This window comes from Panulirus ornatus, chromosome 37, assembly GCF_036320965.1.
Source record: "Panulirus ornatus isolate Po-2019 chromosome 37, ASM3632096v1, whole genome shotgun sequence".
Taxonomy (NCBI): Eukaryota; Metazoa; Arthropoda; class Malacostraca; order Decapoda; family Palinuridae; genus Panulirus; species Panulirus ornatus.
The window spans coordinates 15,232,199-15,249,118 of record NC_092260.1 but is presented as its reverse complement, the minus strand read 5'-3'; the positions used below and the strand labels follow the sequence as shown (position 1 = coordinate 15,249,118).

Sequence of the window (16,920 nt, the reverse complement as noted above, 5' to 3'; positions counted from 1 at the left end):
AGGTACACACACACACACACACACACACACACACACACACACACACACACACATAGTGATGCAATTGTAGCTCAGGGCATGGCAAGTTTGGAATATAGTACAAAGATACAATGTATCACCGATTTTCGGGCATTCGTCCACATGATATTGCAGTGCGTGCTTACCAGGTGCAGAGCAGAGCCGAAACTTGATATGGTCAGGTTCGTAGATTGTCAACATGTAACCTGGGTGTATTCTGGTAGCCACAGTAACGTTCGTAGATTGTCATCATGTAACCTGGGTGTATTCTGATAGCCACAGTAACGCATTGTCTGGCACAATTAGTTTCTGTGAAACAGACGATAGTTTCAGCTTCAACCATTACAACAGCCATCCCCCCCTGTTTACATCACGCCATCCACGACGTACTACTGTGAACCGCAGGAACACACTAGCACGACCCTTGAGCAAGGCTGTACGGCCCTGAACTACGACACCGTGCCGTCGCCTTTCCCAAGAAAATAAGCGCCTTAGTTCTTTCTCCTGTAACCGACGGGTTTACAGTTCCTTTTGCTGGGCCATCGGACCTTGATGCATCATCCGCAGGCGTCACAGAACATAACAGTACTCTTGAGAGTATTAACGGAACTGACCCGCAGGCAAGATGTCTGATAGTGTTCGCATCTTGATGTCAGCAGATATGTTCATCACCACGACTTGGTTTGGCCCTCATCGTTCCAGTAGCCATCCTCACCATTTCTCCCACCACTGTCAACCACCACCACTCCCCCACAGTGTACCCAGCTTAGCAACCACTGCCTCTCCTATCAACCAACTCAACTTTCTCTTGAAGTAATCATCTCTACCATGAAGGTACCACCCCTATTATCTCTCCGCTGCCCCCCCCCCCTCTCTCTCTCTCTCTCTCTCTCTCTCTCTCTCTCTCTCTCTCTCTCTCTCTCTCTCTCTCTCTCAGCACCAATCCTCAGTATCTCTCCCTCCCAGCCTCCACCCCTTTGTCACCCCCTCCCACCTCTTGGCAACCCCAATCTATTACCTCCTTCCTAGCAACCATCTCATCATCCTAGGAACCGCATCATCCTAGGAACCGCATCATCCAAGGAACCGCATCATCCAAGGAACCGCATCATCCTTTCCGTCCGACGCACCAGCCAACCCCTCTGACTAACCCCCTCCCCTCCCCCCTCCGTATGCTGACAGTGTCCCTCACTGTCTCCCTTGTGTCTCGCTCTCCTGGCAGCCAGCCTAGTTATTTCTCCCCCTTAGCATCAGCAACCACAACACAGTCCCCTCTCTCCCCCTCCCGGTAAACCACTCCCACCTATCTCGCCATCTTGGCAAGCAACCACGGTGTCTGCCCCTTCCTCTCGGTCACCATTCCATTAAACCTCCATATGATCACCATCTCTCCAGTTCTTGTCTCTCCGTTGTCCACTGTCTGCCGTGTGGCTCTCCAACCAAACTCTCTTCCCTTTCCGGCCGCCTCCAGGGTTGGTGTTTACCCTTCCCCCAGCGTCAGCTACGACACCCCACCGTCGCCAGACACCTGAGGAGGTGTTGGAGCCACCGGCTGAGTGACAAGGATCCGAGACGTCCGTGAGACGGTGTGCCAGATTACTGGGCCGTCATGTGTGTGGTATGTGTGTCTCTCGCCTCTGCCTCCCGGCCCGCGCTGCCATAGACTTGACCGTTACCACGACAAAACAAGCGACACTCCTGCCTGCCCAAGGTTTTGTGGGAAATGATCTGTAATTAAAAGTCGCGGGAAATAAGGGATCGCCAACAGCTACAACTGTGGAAAGCTGTAGGTAACGGCTTAGCGGTTGTGCTCAGTGTCTTATTTTGTTGGTTTGTCGGTTTTTGTGGAACGCTGTTATTGCTTTTGTAAATCCCAGCAGGTCTCTCCGTTGCCCCACTTCTCTTGGAGGGTTGTGATGGCCTGTGTGTGTGCAAGGAGCAACGCAAGAAGACACTTTGTTTTGTGTGTGCAAGGAGCGACGCAAGAAGAAAGACACTTTTCTTTGTTTCATTTGCCTGTTAGTCAAATGTTTCCGTACTGGAAATAGCATTTGATCTCTCAATATCACAACATGTTTTGCATTTTCATTTCATTATGTTTTTAGTATAATTCCCATGATTGTATGAACCACACGTTTTCTTTCTATACGTGAACCTTTTGTTTACCTTGTTGGAGTATCATCACACCAGCATCTTAATATGTGCCATGATGTCTGTGCTGGGCTAACTTGGACCCCTTGAGCACGACGGTACGGTCCTTGAGCACGACGGTACGATCCTTAAGCACGTCGGCACGATCCCTGAGCACGACGGCACGGTCCTTGAGCGCGTGGTACGATCCTTGAGCACGACGGCACGGTCCATGAGCGCGACGGTACGATCCTTAAGCACGTCGGCACGATCCTCGAGCACGACGGCACGGTCCTTGAGCGCGACGGTACGATCCTTGAGCACGACGGCACGGTCCATGAGCGCGACGGTACGATCCATGAGCGCGACGGTACGATCCTTGAGCACGACGGTACGGTCCTTGAGCACGACGGTACGGTCCTTGAGCACGACGGTACGATCCTTAAGCACGTCGGCACGATCCTTGAGCACGACGGCACGGTCCTTGAGCGCGACGGTACGATCCTTGAGCACGACGGCACGGTCCATGAGCGCGACGGTACGATCCTTGAGCGCGACTGTACGATCCTTGAGCACGACGGTACGATCCTTGAGCCCGACGGTACAATCCTTGAGCGCGCCAGTACGATCCTTGAGCACGTCGGTACGATCCTTGAGCACGACGGCACGGTCCTTGAGCGCGACGGTACGATCCTTAAGCACGTCGGCACGATCCTTGAGCACGACTGCATGGTCCTTCAGCACGACGTACGACCCTTGATCACGATGTAACGACTCCTGAAACTTACATCACCAACCTTGGCTTAAACTTCAGCAAGACGTCAGCATAAAATGGTAAGATGATTATTTTCTCTCTTTCTCACACGTGGTGCACGTGATACTACATATATTTGCATATAATTAAGGAAATAGAAAACGCGATGATTACACAACAGCAGAAGGACACAGTGGTCGGCATAAATGTTGATCTGAATTTGCTCTAACGAAAAATTATTAGGTTGAGAAGATTCCAGAACGCTAATAGAGAAATGTGTCCCAAATCATTCGTTTGACCTTGGCGATGGCCTTGACCTTACCTCTCCTGGTGCCTGAATGCTTCATTCATGTGTTGTCTGGCGCTCAAGAGCTTCGTCCAAGTCACTTCAGTTTTCATTGTACAAAAGTGACCGCGACATTTGCCCCAAGTCTCCCTTTTTGTTACGTGCTATATGTCTTACCTAATGTCTGAATCCCTGCGAAAAGTTTTGGGGTGTATTCCCTGCATATTATGAAATATATATATATATATATATATGTATATATATATATATATATATATATATATATATATATATATATATATATATATATATATATATATTCCGATGAGTCCACGGGGAAAATGAAACAGGGATAAGTTCCCAAGTCCACTTTCGTGTAATTATCACATTATCAGGGGAGACACAAGAGAGCAATATAAGTCACTTGATATACATCGAAGAGACGAAGCTAGGACGCCATTTGGTAAACATGTGATTGTCCAAAACATGGCGTCCTAGCAGCCATATATATAATCCCATCCACTCTTCAGCAGTTATGTGCTGTGTACCGAAGCCAGCGCTTGCCATCCCAGCCAAACCTTCCATATATGCGATCAGCACACCTCACTCCATGTATTGTCCTCAGCATTTCATCCCTCTCTTCCCATCGTATGATCCACTTCAGACCCTGTTGACATATTCATTCCCAGGTTATCTCGAACACTCCACTTTCCTTACATCCCCCCTCCCCCCCCCCCCCCCCGCATTCAAACTTACTCTCATATCACATTGTCTCATCCTCCTGCTGCACCTCATTTTACTCACCACTCCCTCCTTTCACACTCACTCCCAGACCGTCGTCCCCGGCTTCTGGGATCTGCCACCAGAGCCGCGTCACACATCTGCAGACGACAGCTGAGCCAACCGATGACGATGATGGTATTGGATCATTATCATCATCATTATTGTTATTATCATTATCATAATTATTTCTGTTGTTAGGTACAGGTGCCGGTGATTAGCATGGTGATTCCAGACATAGAAAATTAGTGGTTGCTTCTCGTTACATCCCTCCCCTCCCCTCTGCTGTATGCTGGCTGTCTCATGTGTCGTTTTCGAGCGTATCCTGCTATATCCTGCGTCTCCCACTTCAGCGTATTTCTGCCCTTCCTATCCACCTACTATACCTGGCTAGAACTGCTGGGAGTCTGGAGGTGTATATATATATATATATATATATATATATATATATATATATATATATATATATATATAATATATATATATACACGACGACCGGAGTCTTGCTAGTTTAACTACGGTTAGCTTACGTTAGGTCCGGGTTAGGTGAGGTTAGTTTAGCTTGCGTTCGGCTCTAGTTAGGTGAGGTTAGCTTACGTTCGGCCCTGGTTAGGTGAGATTAGCTTACGTTCGGCACTGGTTAGGTGAGGTTAGCTTACGTTCGGCCCTGGTTAGGTGAGGTTAGCTTACGTTCGGCCCTGGTTAGGTGAGGTTAGCTTACGTTCGGCCCTGGTTAGGTGAGGTTAGCTTACGTTCGGTCCTGGTTAGGTGAGGTTAGCTTACGTTCGGTCCTGGTGAGGTGAGATTAGGTTTCGTAAGGTTGAAATTATTTTCCCGATGGTTTTTGGTGTCTTTTGAACGATTCTGACCTTCATTTGTATCGCAAATACCTACGCTTCTTGTGGTTTTGTCCCACCCAGAAGCCACGGTTCCCAGCGGGGGTCCCACGTCATCGTTGGATGAAGGTCAGAATCGTACAAAACACATCAACAAAACATCGGAAAAACATAATTTCAACTTCCAAACAAGTGGACGTCCGTAACGGGAATTTTACCATATATATATATATATATATATATATATATATATATATATATATATATATATATATATATATATATATATATATATATATTTATATGGTGCATGGTTAACGTAGAGTACAGACTGTTGCTGACATCCATAAAACCCAGCAACATACTTACATACATTTTGTTACATTTAGATGTTTTAGGTTTTCTGTTTGTTCTACATTACACTTTAATAGTGGTCGCACCTTCAGCGTTGACAAATACAAGAATTCAAATATGCCTCAATTATTTTTTTCATGATAAAACGCGAGTTGTACTTTCCATTTATAGACTGTTGATTATTTGAATTATTCATAGACTTTAAATTTACATTATAAAGCGAACCTTAGCGCGGTAGTACAGCTTATAGAAGGAAAACGGATTCGTACAAGAACACATAGTGTGTGGCAGCCGTGTAAACACAAGCTAGACAACATTGGAGGATCAGGTCTCACAGCTGGCGTCTGCTTGTGTAGCCACAACCCTAACCTGCATCATCGGAGCTACTTAGAACAGAGGACTCCAGTGTGCGTTGACTGCTTGCCTCTTCAGCACAACGGTGTGATCTCCTTGGACATGATGGCTTAAACTCTGACCCTTCCCAAGTTTAGGGTCTAATCAGAGACCAGCCTATCATAGTAAAAGGATCGTACCGTCGTGCTCAAGGATCGTACCGTCGTGCTCAAGGATTGTACCGTCGTGCTCAAGGATCGTACCGTCATGCTCAAGGATCGTACCGTCGTGCTCAAGGATCGTAACGTCTGACTCAAGAGTCGTACCGTCGTGCTCAAGGATCGTACCGTTGTGCTAAAGAAGTTCAGTTGGCACCAGTAATTCCCTGACATCACACACACACACACACACACACACACACACACACGTTGTTAGCCTTAACGTAGGTTCGTCGTGTGGGTCAGGTAACTTACCGAGGTAGTCCACCATACTTGGTCCTCTCTCCTGGTAGGCCATAGCCGAGGCACAGTGAGGCTCAGACCACACCACTACCTACTGTGGGACCGAGGTGCGGCATGTGCTGGTGAGGGGACCTCCCGCTGGCTCTGTCCAACCTATCGCCGTGGCTGTAACGGTAGTTTGGTCTTTACAACCTGCACGTGACGTTCTGGCGATGCACACCCGCGGAACAGAAGGCACGTTCACCAACTGGGGCAGGATCAGCGTCTCAGAGGCGGTGGTAATACTGTGTATCTCCATGATGAACCCCTGTTCTATAATACCTGTGATATATGGTAAACCTCTGCTCTATAATACAGAGCTATATGATAAACCCCTGCTCTATAATACATGTGATATATGATGAACACTTGCACTACAATACTATTGTCATATGATAAACCCTTGCAGTATAATACCATTGTTGTGTGGTAAACCTCTTTAGTTTAATGTCACTGTCACATGTGATAAACCTTTAAAGTATAATTCCATCGCATTTAGTACTTTTAAGACTTCAATTCCCTTTCCCTCATTAGCTGTGGTCTCCGGGGAATTTCATCACAATGTGTTAATTGTGACCTCGCTGGTGACCTGACCTCACCCCGGCTCATTGCCAAGTGCTAATTGTCATAACCTGAGAACGACTGTTCGAGACTGTTGACACCCCAGCAGGGGAAAGCCAGGGTGTGAGGGAACACCGCCTAGACGCGTCCACCTGTGAAGACATATGATCTTTAGCATTCATTTTCTTCTTGATCTTCTCTGTCCTGCTAACAGCTTTGTTTATCCTCTTCTCCTCTTCTCTTTGAGTTAGTCAGGGACGAGGTCGCCGCCGTCAGTCGATATGATTTATTATTTAGTCTGGACTGAGCCAGGTCAAGGCAGTTCATCCGCATTCCCACGCTCTGAAAAAATATGGCTTTTGTTACATTCAGGTTCTTTATTTCTTTAGGTAAATGCATTATACACACACGTTGCTAAGGCTTTATATATATATATATATATATATATATATATATATATATATATATATATATATATATATATATATATATCCCTGGGGATAGGGGAGAAAGAATACTTCCCACGTATTCCCTGCGTGTCGTAGAAGGCGACTAAAAGGGGAGGGAGTGGGGGGCTGGAAATCCTCCCCTCTCATTATTTTTTTTTAATTTTCCAAAAGAAGGAATAGAGAAGGGGGCCAGGTGAGGATATTCCCTTAAAGGCCCAGTTCTCTGTTCTTAACGCTACCTCGCTAACGCGGGAAATGGCGAATAGTTTGAAAGAAAGAAAGATATATATATATATATATATATATATATATATATATATTATACTTAATCGCCGTCTCTCGCGTTAGCGAGGTAGCGCGAGGAAACAGACGAAAGAATGGCCCAGACCCACCCACTTACACATGTATATATACATAAACGCCCATACACGGACATGTACATACCTATACATTTCAACGTATACATACATAATATACTCAGAGATATGCATATATACACATGTACATATTCATGCTGCCTTCATCCATTCTCGTCACCAACCCACCACACATGAAATAGCCCCCCTCCTCCCGCGCGCGCGCGAAGTAGCTCTAGGAAAAGACAAAAGGGCCACATTCGTTCACACTCAGTCTCTACTTGTCATCTGTAATGCACCTAAACCGCAGCTCCCTTTCCACATCTAGGCTCCACAAAACTTTCCATTGTTTACCCCAGACGCTTCACATGCCCTGGTTCAATCCATTGACAGCACGTCGACCCCGGTATACGACATCGTTCCAATTCACTCTATTCCTTGCACGCCTTTCACCCTCCTGTATGTTCAGGCCTCAATCGCTCAAAAATTTTTTCACTCCATCCTTCCACCTCTAGTTTGGTCTCCCACTTTTCCTTGTTCCCTCTACCTATGACACATACATCCTCTACGTCAATTCCTCCTCACTCGTCCTCTCCATATGACCAAACCATTTCAACACGCCCTCTTCTGCTCTCAACCACAGTCTTTCTATTACCACACATCTCTCTTACCCTTTCATTACTTACTCGATCAAACCACCCCACACCTCACCCACAACACATCCACCCTCCTCCGCCGTTAGCGAGATAGCCCCAGGAACAGACCTCTGTTCTGTTTATTAGACATTGGAATACAAGAAGTTGGTGTTCCAAACCTCGCTCCCGTCCCCTTTAGTCGCTTTCTATGACACGCGGGGAAAACGGAGGTAGAATTTTTTCTCCCCTACCCTATGGTATATATATATATATATATATATATATATATATATATATATATATATGTATATATATATAATGTGTGTGTGTGTTTGTCAAATATACTTATAAAGATGTGTTTACATTGAATTCCTCGTGAAATAGTGTTTGTCACTAAAAACAGATGGCGTTATAAGAGTGTTACCAGATTAGTTTGACGAGAATTGTTATAGAGGCTCGTGACAGTTGTGGGACGATTGTCCAGCGTGAGCAAACGCGTCAGTCAGTAGGGGGTCCACGACACCAGCAGACCAACCCGGTCCCCCGGGCTTCCTTACCTGCCTTAGGCCTGTACCAATAGAAGCGGCGCCTGCCCGGCACCATGACTCGTGGTGGTGTGTTGGGGATGGGACGTGTTAGGGAGACGGCCAGCATCCTAGTATTGCCACTGTAGTGTTACGACCAAAATGTCTCTGGAAATGTGTCATCACGATACAAGTTATGTAAGCTAGTCTTAGATTGTTTGATATCGACGTATTGATCATGACGTATTACCGTCTTGGATTCCGTTGTTTCTCGCGATGAAGTTGAAGCTGCGAACGACACGTTGACACAGCAAGTAAGCTTTAGTATGAGTCTTCTGTCGACAGCTTAGCAGCAGGTAAGCCTCAGTATGAGTCTTCTGTCGACACCTTAGGAGCAGGTTAGCTTCAGTATATGAGTGTTCTGTCGACACCTTAGGAGCAGGTTAGCTTCAGTATATGAGTGTTCTGTCGACAGCTTAGCAGCAGGTAAGCTTCAGTATATGAATGCTTTGTGGACACCTTAGTATGAAGGATAAGTAATGTGAAAGCTAAAACACGTTGGGGGTGCACGGAACATTATTTACATGAGTACATGACGTAATGACTGGGGGGTAAACAAATGCCAGTCACGAGCCAGTAGGTCACCAGTGGGTGGCTTCCTGTGTTGTCTATCGATGGGTCTGATGACGGCGCCTCTCACCGGCTACCTGGCCAGACATGCGTGACGCAATTCTGCGTCTCTAAAGATCGAGTTAGTTTATTAGATTAGGCTAAGCCACTGCATATTTTTTTTTTCCAGTGGTTGTGTGGTGTTTAGAAAACTAAGTGTGACGTTTTGCCTCCGATATTTGAAGGTTATGAAAATGTTGGAATATTACCTTGAAAAAATCAACTGGAGAACCACCTTACCTCACCCCCTAGTAACCGAAATTTATAACAGAAATGAACTGAGACGAACGTAAAGTCTGCTGGTGGGGACTGCGTGGGATGTGTGTGGTGGAGAGGTTGGACGGTGGCGCGAACAGCCGTTGTATGTGTCTTCAGATTGTTTACCTTCGCGGGCAAGTCCGCGCGATGTGCGATCATTGGTGTGTCTGGTGGTTTTCGACAAGAATATTGAATATTTTGAGATAAATCTTGGCTGCAAGGGAGGATAGGTGAGATTTTCATAGGCGAGGTGCCTTTTTTTTTTCTTTCTTTTACATAGTTAACACATTTTCGTAGTTTCCAGCATTGTCTTATCCAATATCACATAAACACCAGCGTACGTGCTCGTAGACGCTCAACTGCGCGCGAAAACTAGCACACACGTCAGTCAGACATGGACTTATTCACAAGTATGGCAGCGGCGTACATATGGGCTTGAACCAATGTTTTAGGTCGTGCCAAGTCGACTAGCCAGTAGAAGCTGAGAACAAGTGGTGTTTCCTCCCACACTCCTCAAGCACGACAGTACGACCCTTGAGCTGGACGTTACGACCCATGGGTAGGATGACGTGGTCTTATTACCTGACCCTTGCGGGTTATGTCAAAAGTCGCGCCATCCTACGTAGGGGCCTTACAGTCTTGCTCCGAGGGGCGCACCGTCCTGCTCCGGGTGTTACACCGACTGAGCCACAGGATCCTCTTGACCTGAGACGTTTCCAAGAATTAGTCCAGCGTCCATAACGACTGACGTAATTCGGTTTTTCCTCCCCATCCTAAGTGGAAACGTGGTGTGCATACTACTTAAATTTTTTTTTCTTCATCCTTTGATTCCTGGTTAGCGATGTAAGCCACATGCACCTCCCCCCACCTTTTTTTTCTTCTCCCTCTCCCCCCTGGATAACAATGCCTGGAAAGCATTCCTCGCATCACAAAGGCAACATGCACACACAAAAGGTTCATGAAGACTTTAACAGGAGCACACAATAATCACGAGGCTAACAAAAAGCCCCGACAATCACAAGGCTACAGATGATAACGTGGAGGGAAGGCGCTTCAAAAAGCGCTGGAGCGGGCGCGATGATGCCTAACATCAAGGGCGTCTGTACCGTCCTCTCGAAGCGGAAATTGGATATTGATGACAGAAGGAGGAGGTTAATGATAGGTATCGTTACGTATTGCCCTCACTACCTCAGTCCATAGCCGGGGCTCGTTCATCACCTGGGCTTAATCATGGCCTCTCTGGCGTAGCACAGTAAGGCTCGGTGTTGCGTCCGGCCTTCAGCTAGGCTAGAGAATCGTCGGGTCATTGTGAGCTGTGGGTGTGGCGGGTCGGTTATTATATTTATGATTCCCACTTGAATTTTGCATTGTGTGGCAACAGCATTCTTGAGAAAATGCGACCCCTAAGGATAGGCGGACTCTCTTTTTTTTTCCCTCTCTCTCTCTCTCTCTCTCTCTCTCTCTCTCTCTCTCTCTCTCTCTCTCTCTCTCTCTCTCTCTCTCACTCTCTACTTTTTTCGGGGCGTCATATGTTTAACGTGCAGCGTCGTCCCTGAGTGCGGGTCGGCCAGACATTACCAAGACCGCACTCCCCGGTTTAGCCTTCAATTCGTATCACTCAATTTTGGCACGTCAATCTGCATTAGGCACGGCGGGAACATTATCCCTCGTTACTGGGTAAATATAGTTCTTTAACAAGGGTCAGGACGCTGCCTGGATAATTACCAGGCAAATACCCAGCTCCCACGGGTTATCCTGCCTCGCTCACGACGCACGATAGATTGATTAGAAGTTCAGTGAATTTAGTTTCACTTGTAAATTTTGTCTCGTGTAAATTTCATTTATTGAAATGTATCTAGAATGAATGATCCATTATTAGAAAGATTTTGTCTTGAATGTTTTTCAGTAAGGCTCGGTATGATATTTCAGGTGAAACATTACCCTTTTAGATCGATTAGCCACTTGTAGGTTAATAGATGGATGAAACTCATAAACCTTAACATAAACTCATTTCGTTGTTAGTTATCCACCCAAATTCTCTGAGAGTTAGTAATATAGGAGTTAAGAGACCACATTCCTACAGACGAATAAGTGAATGTAACTAAATAATGATTCATGGTCTCGTTTACCTTCACTAAGACGCTATCGTGTGATCTTAGATACCGGTATTGCTTTGGTAAGTTATAACTTGACGATACACCAGGCCCATATAGCCTCTCACTCACTCTTCACACTTGAAGGGCACAGCTTAATGGAGTAACGTGTGTGTACGTACACACGTGAAGGACCACACCAGTTAGTCGGTGCTTGGACGACTGACTGTTGACAAAAGTCGTGACTAGGCCCTGCGCCCCCCTCCACCCTCCTCCAGTCCCGCCGGCAACAAGCGCCTCCCGGTGCCCCTGGCCAGCAGCCACATCCACTGAGCACAGTTTAATGCGTCGCTGTAGATCACGTAGCGAGAGCTGCAGGTGCCCCAGGCTGGGCAATTTGCATAACCTTGGTAGTAAGCTTTTCTGATGGCGGACATTTGGACAAAATTGGGCTGCTGCATTTTGGGAAGAAGCTTATTTTCTTATAGAGATTAGTCATGCCTGATCATCGTAGCAGGAGAATATATGGAAGTGATGCATGACGTGGTTTCATCCCCCTGCATCCGTTGATTGAATATTCATAGCGTGAAATGTTTACTGGTACTGGTTGGATACACTTGTGTTTCATGGTACTGGGAGGATAAACACTTGTGTTTCATGGTACTGGGAGGATAAACACTTGTGTTTCATGGTACTGGGAGGATAAACACTTGTGTTTCATGGTAGAAGGAGGGTAGACACTTGTGTTTCATGGTACTGAACACTTGTGTTTCATGGTAGAGGGAGGATAAACACTTGTGTTTCATGGTAGAGGGAGGGTAGACGGTGGATCAAGCGACACCATGTTTGCCATGTCGAGGTCGTGTGTGACCTCACGGACTCCCTGGAGACTTGACCTGGGTTTACCAAGAACTCCCCCTCCCCCCCAGTCACTTAACCCCCCCCCCCTTCCCCCCAGCGTCCCTGCCTCCCACCATCTCGGACAACACCAACACTCGAAAGAGACACTTTGGGGCAGGTGTAAGCATGGCGTGTGGTGGGGAGAGACTTGTGTGGCGGGTGGTGGCGTGGAGAGGGTTGGCCACCATTAGCGAGGCAGGCAAGCTGAACAGGCAAGTGATTCTGTATTAGTCATATATTCACCTCTATGGACAACTATGGCTCATTTGTGTCGATGAGATGATTTCACTGATGACTCGTTTACTAGATATTCGTTAAACAGGACCTTGAACAGTCTCGTAGGGCATAGGCAACCAAGAGATGGAATAGATGACTTTCGGTTTCTGAATGATCACTCCGCCAATGAAAACTTTAGAATACATGTGTATTCATCGCACCCTTTTGCATATATTCTAGTATTCCTGACCATCGGTTAGTGAGAAATGCAGGCCGACGACACTGATCAGGGTTAGGGGCATGAGTGACGGATGGGAGACTGAGGGGGAAGGGGGGGGGGTCAGTATGGAGTAAATCTTGAGTGGGGACTGGGACTGGTAATTAGTGGAGTACTTCAGGGCATAGTCCTGGGGCCAGTTATTCAGACGTGTTTTAGGTGTATAGTTTCATTAGCGTTGAGGCCACAGACCACCTCGCTTGTACCTTGGTTCTGTGTGGTTTGTGTCGATATTGTGTAATTACATTTACAGCTCAAGTCAATTAGCTGATGACGAAGAAATTGGCCTCGTTGATAAACTCTAATCCCCGTAACACCGCAGGAAGATCTTAACATTTAGGCTAGTTCATGATAGTCACTGTAGACAAGTGCAAGGTTTTGAGTATTGATAAAGATAACAAGATTTTAGGTATAATGCTAATGTAAAAATAGAAAAATCAGGGTAAGATGAGATTAATGGTGATTTTAAACATAAATGTAAGGATAAAGAACAAAGTATTTGATATATGAAACTCAGCTCAGTGGGTAATATTACAGCTATATCTAGCATTAATCAAACCTGACCTGGATTAAGCGGTACAAAAAATACAGTCACAGTATTACATAATGGATATCGGTTCTCCTGAGCTCATACAGAGAAGGATACTAATATTATTACCACCTACAGCCCTCCCTATCAAGACAGGATAATTGCTGCTGGCTTCCCTAGAGAGGAGGAGGTTACCGGGCGATTTGGTAGTGTTATACTGTTGGAAAGTGAGGGATATATCAACGGGACTTGAGTACTGAAACTGTCATGAGAGAAGGCAGAACACAGGAATCAAATGAGAGAAAGTTAGGTTCAGTACAGAAATAAAGTTGAGATTGCCTGGAAACAGTAGTGGACGAATTGGGCTAATCAGCAGGTGAGGTCATAGATGCTGACACGTTGGGAAGTTTCAAACAGGTTACGTAAACATGACTAATGGCTGGTGTAAGCAGAAGCTGCTCCGGATGGCCCAGTAAGCCCCTCTGTAGTCGTCTGTGTTCGTATGTTTTACTTTTCTTGTGAGCAATTTGTAGAACAAACAATTACACCCAAGTGATATTTGTGACGCCAGTAAGCAGAAGTTATCCTACTTTTTGAATTTACAGGATTATTTTTGTGTGACGCATATATCCTCTTTGTCAATCTTTCCTTCCTCATACTCTCCATGTGACCAAACCATTTCAAAACACCCTCTTCTTCTCTCTCAACCACACTGTTTTTATTACCACACATCTCTCTTACCCTTTCATTACTTACTCGATCAAAGCACCTCACACCACATATTGTCCTCAGACATCTCATATCCAACACATCAACCCTCCTCCGCACAACCCTATCTATAGCCCATGCCTCACAGCTATAGTACATTGTTGGAACCACTATTCCTTCAAACATACCCGTTTTTGCTCTCCTATATAACGTTCTCGCCTTCCACACATTCTTCAACCCTCCCAGAACCTTCGCCCCCACCCCAACCCTGTGACTCGCTTCCGCTTCCATGGTTCCATCCGCTGTCAAATCCACTCCCAGATATCTAAAACACTTCACTTTCTCCAGTTTTTCTCCATTCTAACTTACCTCACAATTTACTTGTTCTCAACCCTACTGAACCTAAAAACCTTTCTCTTATTTACATTTACTCTCAGCTTTCTTCTTTCACGCACTTTACCAAACTCAGTCACCAGCTTCTGCAGTTTCTCACCCGAATCAGCCACCAGCGCTGTATCATCAGCGAACAACAACTGACTCACTTTCCATAATGTGTGGCATAATGGCCGTCTGATATTTGAGTTACATAGATACACAGACCCATAGTCCAAGCTAGGTGGTCTGGCCTAAACGCTACGTTCAAAAAAAAAAAAAAAGGTCATTAAACCTGCCAACATGTTTACGAATCGCGGTGAGGTGCAGCTTTAGCCTCACATACCGACCTTACCTCTGCACCAAGACTTAGACGTCTCATTAGAACAACGATACAACCTGAAGGTATGTTGGGCTGGCGTTTGACGTAACCCATTAGGGTCAGGTCAGGGGCCACCAAGTCGTCCTTAACAAGGGTCCTTCTGTCGTGCTTAAGGGCCGCTGTATCGTTGTGCTCAGTGGACTGAGATTACCGAGGTGGATAGCCTTGAGATCCACTCTCACACCTGTGGTATATACTGAGGTGTGGCCGGTCACGAAGGAAAATGTTGGACATTTTTTTGGAAAGTTGATGTGATGCTAAGGGAAGCTCGAAGCATTTAGGCGCTGAATAGTGGAAAGAAAATATGCCTGAATGATGTATTTGTATCGTTTATGATCTTGTATTGGAGCGATCACATGTGTGTATGTGTCTGTCTATCTGTCTGTCTGTCTGTCTGTCTGAGTTTACCTTTCCCTCCGACCGAGTTGCCTGAAGTGGTAGATACGTGGCGAGGGGGTGGGGCTGGCTCTGGCCTCACCACCTCGGGATCATAGCGACGGTGTTCTCACTCCACCAGGTGGTGATACATGTGCCTACCTCCACACTGGACGGGGATCACGTAATACTCCTTGAATTATTCCCCAGCGGTATTGATTATCAGGTACCTCGTGCATACGCGTCTTGTAAAGCGTCTAGCGTTTAACAGCAGGTGTTGAAGCAGTAAGTGTTAGGTCAGCATCTCCCACGCATGTTGTGAGGGTGATGAAGTTCATGCTACTGGAGGAGAGTTAATGTTTCAAGTGTCTGTGACGAGTAAGGGGGTGTGGTAACGTGGCTTTTGAGAGAAGTAGTGCAAAAGTTGTGACTGGTCCATTGACGGACAGGTTAAGACGCCAGCAGTAAGGCCACATTTTCTCTGCCGATCAGGTTATGTGTAAAGTCGGATTTCCTGGGAGAGTTTACATTACACAATGGGAAATCCTGGAAATAAATAGCCGGTGATGCAAACGACAGTTAGGATTAAGGTTAGCGGAGGCGGGCGCTGGGAGCCAGCTGCCGGAACTTAATATCCACACACACACACACAAAAAAAAAATCCAGCTGCTGCTGCTGCTGCTGCATATTTTGTCTTAGTTTTACGACTATCGCCAAATGCAATGTCGTAAATCAGACGAAAGCTTGTTTGCAAGTGAGGTAATACTCTGACCTTTAGTGAGGCAGGGGCGCTACACTTACCATACAAGTGACCTTACTGGATCTACTATGAACTGTGCTGTTGTCCTTGGCATTTCTGTTTTACAAGAGAGTCGACTCACTCCACAAATTCCAGGTTGTGAACTGTTAAGATAAAGTGAAAGGTTGGCTACGATCGCTCACGTTCATCACAACGAAAAATGTTTTGACATTAATGTCTGGGAATGAATGAGACATTTAAGTGTACAGGAAACTATCCATCCGTTTTCTTTATGATTTCTTCATGTTTTAAGATTTTTGTTACACACACACACACACACACACACACACACACACATATATATATATATATATATATATATATATATATATATATATATATATATACACTAAGGACTATGGATCTATAGCTTTGAAGCAGTGTGTAGCCATTTGGCGCAACCTACATACATTTCTTCAGGAGTTATGATGAAATGAACACAGTTCCATTCATATTTCATCTTGACTAGGCGTCCTCATGCAACCAGGGCAGACTGCTACTTTGTTTCCAGGTGACAGTGACAACCAGTGGTGCTGTGTGTGTGTGTGTGTGTGTGTGTGTGTGTGTGTTGGAGGGCGAGAGTCCTTGGAAAACGCAAAATGCCAAGGATGACGGGAGAGTTTATAGCAGGTGCCACAAGGTCACACCTCAGGAAAATATGGTGTTGCTGTCAGGTAAGATAATGTCAGGGTTCGGAGAAAGTTACGATGATTTATGACTCATTCCTCAAAGTTTCCTTCGGGTCTTAGCTTTCTGCAGACCGACCTGAATCTCAGAAACCCACAAACCATGACTCTCATAATTACACACACTACACACACACCAA

The 16,920-nt window shown here is 45.8% G+C and overlaps 1 protein-coding gene across 3 annotated transcripts in view; it reads left to right on the top strand.

The window, feature by feature from the left end:
- The window catches only part of LOC139760519 (uncharacterized), a 90,488-nt gene that overhangs the window by 53,755 nt on the left and 19,813 nt on the right, over positions 1–16,920 (top strand). The window contains exon 1 of one of the 3 annotated variants that reach the window (XM_071683819.1): positions 8,579–8,830. The exons of 1 other annotated variant lie outside the window; for it this stretch is intronic. The gene's annotated coding sequence lies outside the window, so the exon portion shown is untranslated. Of the gene's footprint in view, positions 1–8,578; positions 8,831–12,544; positions 12,649–16,920 lie in introns of those variants that run through there. One more of the 3 variants, XM_071683818.1, reaches the window with a different exon arrangement.